Below are 6,925 nucleotides of genomic sequence, written 5' to 3'. Positions count from 1 at the left end.
GAATGGAAAAACAAAAATACTTGAGAAATGGGTGCTGCACAAATTGAATGACAACCGAAAACAACACTCTTTTGAAGTGTCGTCTTCCCGTCTTTTATGCGACAAGAAAGACATGTTTCTCAACCAGATTGTGACAGTCGGTGACGCTTAGCACCAAAAGAAGGTCATGGTGACTGTTAGGTGGTCTGCAGCTGGTCTCATCCAGCACAGCTTTTTGGATCCAGGCGAAACCATTACAGCGGAGAAGTACTGTCAGCAAATGTATGAAATGCATAAGAAACTCCGACAACAACAGCCAGCATTGGTTAATAGAAAAAGACCAATTCTTCTACATGACAACGCTTGGCCGCATGTCGCACAACTGACCTTACAGAAGTTGAACAAATTGGGCTACGAAACTCTGCCTCAACCAGCATACTCACCAGACTTCTCGCCTACCAACTACCACTTTTTCAAGCATCTTGACAACTTCCTGCATGAGAAATGCTTCAAAAACCAAGACGATGCCAAGCACGCCTTCAACAACTTCATCGCCACCGGAACGCAGGATTTTTACGCTACTGACATAAATAAACTTTTGTTTGAGATGAGATATGTGCATCTGAATTTAAAGGTTAAAAACCACAAGAACTTTCTTGACAACCTAATAAATATGCATATATATATATATATATATACACACACACACACATACACATACATACCCACACATATATACAGTTATAATAATAAATGTGAAATTCTGTCTGTCCAGCTGTCGGGGACCCCTGTATCTCAGCTCTACATAGACATATTATTCCTTTTTGGGATCAGGATGATCCTAGGATTGAAAATCTACCCTTAGTTTGGCTCTTGAACATCCAGCATCGGGATCAGGCCTGGATGAGGATTTGTTACATAGTAACAGCTGAAAATTCAAATTTTAAAAGAACTCGAAAAAATTGTGAACTTAAACATTTTTCATTTAAACTGAATTTAAAGTAATATCATATTGGTAGAGTACCAATAAATGTTTTATTATTACTGCTTTCTTCAGTTTTGGGCCATTGGCCCAATTAGCCCTTTGCAGGAGCTAGCTTAAAAGTCAGCATGAAGTGCGGCTTTTAAGTTAGTATGTACATATATTACAAATATACACATATATAACTGGAAGTCTTTTAACTAGCCCAAAAGGTTTGCTAAAAGAGAGGTCTGATTCCAGAATGTTAAACCTAAAAAAAAAAAAGAAAAAAAAAAGAAAAGAAAAGAAAAGAAAAAAAGGCAAAAGACCACAATAAGTAATTTATAAAAGCATAAATAATGATGATATACATATGTATTTACACCTCAGATGAAGAGATGGATCAACACAACATAATTTGTATAATCCTATCTTTGTTAGAGATATCAGAAAGAAAATGAGAAGTGTAGACAGTTAAGAGAGTAATTTCTTATCTATCAACTTCATTTCTCATTATCTTGTAAAAACACATATTTCAAGTCGTGTCACCAACTGCTATTTTTCAGAGTGAACATGCATTGGATAAATCAATAGAGTGCAGAATGACTGATTAATCAATAAGATGTCAGTAATAACAGCTATGGATTTTGTAGCCACCAGTAGATCAATTGTAAATTAAAAAATTCATTTACTGTTAGAGCAACTATCTTTTTATAGCCAGATGACCTTCTCTTGCTAACTACTCAACCATAAAAACAAGAATAGAGCCTGTAATCAATTATGTAGAATTAAGATATGTATGGATGTATATGTAGACAGACGCACATATGTGAGGTGCAGTTTAGTTAAAAAGAGCTAAATCTATTGGGGTAGAGGTAGAAGCAGCAAAGAGAAGAAACAGTATGTCTTGTCAGCTGGTGGTTGCACCATAAAATTGTACAGATATGCTTTTACTAATATGAATTTCTTTTGATATCAGTTAGAGTTTAGCCCAGAGGTGAAAGATGTTTTTGTTTCTTTCTTTCTTTTTTTAAACTTGAAGGCTGCATTGAATTAAATGTAATCTAAGAAAGCCTCATAAAAGAAAATGACAATTAAGTATATAGGAAAATAAAACTACATCTATTTAAAAATGTAATTATTTAAGTTAAAAACAGAAATATAAGCTGATCTTTTAATGGGAAATTTTATCAAGCAAATATATTTTATCTTTTACTTATTTCAGTCATTGAACTGTGACCAAATTGGTCATGGGTTTAGTTAAACAAATTGATGCCAAAACTTACTTTTTTATATCTGGTACTTATTCTATCAATCTCATTCACCAAACAACAAAATTATGGGGATGTAAACAAACTAACACCAGTTGTCAAGTGGTAGTGGGGGACAAACATGAGTAATAATATATATGATGGGCTTCTTCCAGTTTTTGTCTACCAAATTCACTTACAAGGTTTTGGTCAGCATAGGATTATAGTAGATACTTGCTCAAGATACTATGCAGTGGGATTGAACCCAAGACTAAGTGGTTGGGAAACGAGCTCCTTATCCAAACAGCCATGCCTGTACCTAAAGTAGTATTAGATTGTTCCGAAAATAGTGGCAGCTCTAATAGTATTTTAATTATATTTTAGGTGAATTTCGACATACTTAATAATTGATGTATGCTCTTTAATAATTTTCTACTTATTTCAGACAGAAAACATTCTTGAAGCATAGGCACACCCATGACAAAAAAGGACCATTGCTTACTTTTCTTGCACGAGTTCAAGCTGGGGTACAATGTCTCCCAAACTGTTGCCAATATTAACAGAGCATGAGGAAAGGGGTCCACAAGTGATTGCACAGTACGAAGGTGGTTTCAGAAATTCTGCTCCATGATAATGCAAAGCCACATGTTGCAAGAATGACGCTGCAGAAACTCACAGATTTGGGATATAAGACTTTACCACATCCTCCATATTCTCCTGATCTTTCACCCACTGACTACCGTTTTTTTAAAGCATTTATACATGTTTATAAGTGATATAATTTTCAGGTCCAAACCAGAGGTGGAATCAGCTTTCAAAGATTTCTTAGCATCAAAGCCAATAAGTTTTTATCAACGAGGCATAAATAATCTTGTTGATTGATGGCAGAGATGCTTAGATGTCCATGGCTCATACATTGACTAATCAAAACATTTTTGTTGTAAATTTTGCCAGAATAAAATTATGTTTCTGAAATTGGCCATTATTTTCGGAACAACCTAATAGTATACCAGCAATAAAAATATTTCTCATTCAAAATCTAAAACTTTTTCCAGAAGGCCCACCAGTTCCTTCTATCCTAAGTCAATAGAATATCTGAGGAAAGGTGAAAGACTACACATGTCACATTAAACAAGGTGATACAACCATAACAGATAGGCCATTAACAGACACATTGTCATAATCTAATGCCACTGAAGATAAGCATAAAGGCACATGGCTTAGTGGTTAGACAGTGGTACTCACAGATACCAAATCATGCTCTTTATTCCCAAACCAGGTAGTGCATTGTATTCTTGAGCGAAACACTTCATTTCACATTGCTCCAGTTCACTCAGTTGTAAACGAATAACCTTGTGGTAAACTGGTGTTCTGTTCAAGGAGAATGTTGTGATGCTGGTCTATTAGATGCCATGGAAGCCAAGTAACCAGCCCTATGAGTCCTAGTACTCAAGACGGTAACATCCAAGAGGACTTATTGACTTTCTAAATCTAAACCATACAACCAAGAACAAAACAAATGATAAAAACTATCACAACACAATCAATGAAAACAAAGGCTGTTATAAATGCATCAATCAAGTGACCCCAACATAGTATATATACAGCTGTCAAATTTCTACCTTTGAAATGAACAGTTTTAAATCCTCAGTCTTAGGACAAGAAACTCCTCATTTAAATCATAATTTAATTGTTTGATCTGCGTACAACAAATATTTTCGAATAGCTACATATGATATCAAGTAACACAAGCGTGTATACTTAGCAATAACAACAATAACAAAAATCATAAACGGTTAGGAAACAACCCAACCCATTTTAAAAAGGAGATTTCACTTAATTTCTTGATTCTGAATGTATTTACAACTGATTAAATATAACTTTATTTAATTGCATCAACATCATTATTTTTATTGACAGAAATATTATTACCCTGAAGCTCAGCAGTTTGACAAATAGAGTAAAATGTAAATAAATAATAGATTGAAATAAGTAAGTACTGGGTGTTGACATGATTAACAAAACCCTTGAAGGCAGTACCTCAGCATGGATTACAGTCTAATGACAAAAACCAATAAAAAAATAAACTAAGTCCCAGTGAAACACTGGAGTCAATGAAATTGACTTTTCCCCTCCCCTAAAATTGCTGTCCTTGTGGCAAAATTTTAAACCATAATTATTATTACTATTATTTAAAAAAAAATTTTCTGAACATTTTCTTCCCCAGTTCATTAAATATTAATCAAAATTATATGAGAACTTGTCAACTCATACACCATAAACATTTTGACTCTGAAAAAAACAAAAAACAAAAAACAAAAAAAAACCCGGCACAGACATACACACAGAGCACATACCAGAAGAGGAAAATAGTTAAGTTAAACATTGACATTATGGCACCTCAACAAATATTAGACAAAACATATAGCAAGACAATAACAGCAGACAGACAGGTCAGCAGGTAAATTATATAGTGACCGCTAACTGACATTGGCTACTTCCCAGACACAGGGGCATGATGAGCTCTCAAAAAATAGACATGAACTTCTAGAAATAAATATCAGCATGTTATGGTTATATCAGAGACGTATACATAAGCTCAAAATAACAAATAAATACATAAAATACATGTTGCTATGACCATAGGTTATACACTAAGACAACAATAGAAAGTCACAAGGTTGTTTTATTTTCAAGGATCAGGTGAGTTTGATTAGACATATGATAATATTTTCTACCACTTCAAAACACACACACTCATAGCTGAACATATATAAAGACAATACTGGTGTCTCTCTGGAACAAAGTATCATTTTAATAGAACTGCATGAAATCAACCAATGAAATTAGCCCAAGATAGCAGAAAAATGCAATCAATTAACACCTAACCCAATATTTAGTCACTGAGGCCTTTAAAGAGAGAAATATTTTGAGTGATTAAAAAAAATATATTGCGAATTATGCTAACAACTTTAGAATAAGTTCAATTTCATGTCATCTGCACAACGACAAATCACAATATAAGTATATAAACATGGCTATTATTATAACTTGCATATTGAGTGGTCATCTTTGTATGGAAATACATTTTTGTATACAGTACTGAATCTGCTACTTATGTAAACAAACATTAATGCTTTAAGCACGTCAACTTGAACTCTGTATTGAGAGTCCTTACTTGCAACTGTATTGTTTCTTCTATTTTTGTAACTACATCATTCTATTTACGTATGTTAGTATATAAAAATACATCCTTTCATTACACAGTATCATCAAGGTTTACAGCGTTTATTTCTGGGACCAAAACTGACCTCTTATGAATGTCAAACATACACCTACACAGTCTGGTCTTTACAAGTGATGCTATTTATTCTAAATATAAACAAAAGATGCATATTGGTGTACAATGAGATGAAGCAGAAACTAACATTTCAACAAAAGAAAGTAGATTCCACTTGTTCTAGCCTTGTCTAATCCTTAAGCATTCAGATTGCTCTGTCAGATGTAATGCTTACTTAATCATATTGGTTTCAAATAATGATGCATTATCTTGTAGCTTTGAGATTTCAATGATGAAGTCAACTATCTTTCAAATGACATTGTAGGGTGGGTGTGAGAAGCCAGATGTGGCCAGTTTAAATATCGAAGGGCTAGCGATTAATTAATCATTTTAATCAATAAGAAGAGGAGGCAGGATTGTTAGCATGCAAAGTGAATTGCTTAATGGTATTTCGTCAATCTTTACATTCTAAGTTCAAATTCCACTGAGGTTTACTTTGCCTTTCATCCTTTCAGAGTCACTATAATGAGTGCCAATTGAACACTGGGGTCCATATAATGGTTTTAACTACTCCTGAGTATGAGTATAAAAACTGCACTCCTCTGCCATGCTATGACAAGCCAGTGTGGCTGAGGAGGCTCATCAAACCAATAAGGTCTCAAACCATTCTCTAGTGGAGAGGACATGTTGAGGCTTTCATCCTGCAGTGGACTGACCATGGGCAATCCAATCCACTCAATAAGATAAGATCTGATCACTAAATCGAAGTCAACTAGGCCACCAAAACCTTATACATTATTTAATGTACTAGGACAAGGAGTTTTTGCCCTGTAGCAACCTTTATATATTTTCCCTGTAATTTTTTAATTGGTTATTTTATTTGGAATTTGTTTTGTTAAATTAAAGTTCTGTTGTTAGAAGGAAAATAGACCAATGTTAAATTAGATATACTTATGTCTTCCTCAACAAATACATTCTACTGAACACTATGTAGACCTTTTTCACTCAGCACTTAACATTCAATAACATCACATGCCCATATTAGTGATGCTGCCTCTTCTTCATATAATTTACTAATGCCATTTATGCCCTGCTGTTCTTTCAGCTCACTTAAGCTCCACCTTTCCTGCACTTTACATCCAGTAGATTAGAATCACCTCATTTGTTTCTCTGTTATAACAAGTTACAAAAACAATTACCAATTTTGCTGCAGCTCAACAGATTGGGTCACTTCTGACCTATGAAACAGTGTCAACTGCTGCCTAATATTAGTAGTTATCCAATCACTTTCATATTAATAGTGTAAAGTAATGATAGCAGCAGAATTTAGGGTCAGAATTTATGCTACAGGATATAGTCATTTTGATTATTAAGCCAAACCATCAAGCCATTTATCTTCCATTAAATTCAACATGCTGTACCATACTGCCTGGTTACATTTTTTTGTTATATCCT

At 34.0% G+C, this 6,925-nt stretch overlaps 1 protein-coding gene and 1 long non-coding RNA gene across 2 annotated transcripts in view; one reads left to right on the top strand and one right to left on the bottom strand.

Moving 5' to 3' along the window:
* Positions 1-3,165, top strand: part of LOC128247914 (uncharacterized) — a 6,159-nt gene extending 2,994 nt beyond the window's left edge. The window contains exon 2 of the long non-coding RNA XR_008264258.1: positions 2,636-3,165. This is a non-coding gene — a long non-coding RNA (uncharacterized LOC128247914). The remainder of the gene's footprint in view (positions 1-2,635) is intronic.
* LOC106873157 (Na(+)/H(+) exchanger beta) overlaps positions 1-6,925 on the bottom strand; it is a 288,856-nt gene that overhangs the window by 265,218 nt on the left and 16,713 nt on the right. The window lies entirely within an intron of this gene.

This window comes from Octopus bimaculoides, chromosome 1, assembly GCF_001194135.2.
Source record: "Octopus bimaculoides isolate UCB-OBI-ISO-001 chromosome 1, ASM119413v2, whole genome shotgun sequence".
NCBI lineage: Eukaryota > Metazoa > Mollusca > Cephalopoda > Octopoda > Octopodidae > Octopus > Octopus bimaculoides.
This window is presented reverse-complemented; position numbering and strand designations above follow the sequence as displayed.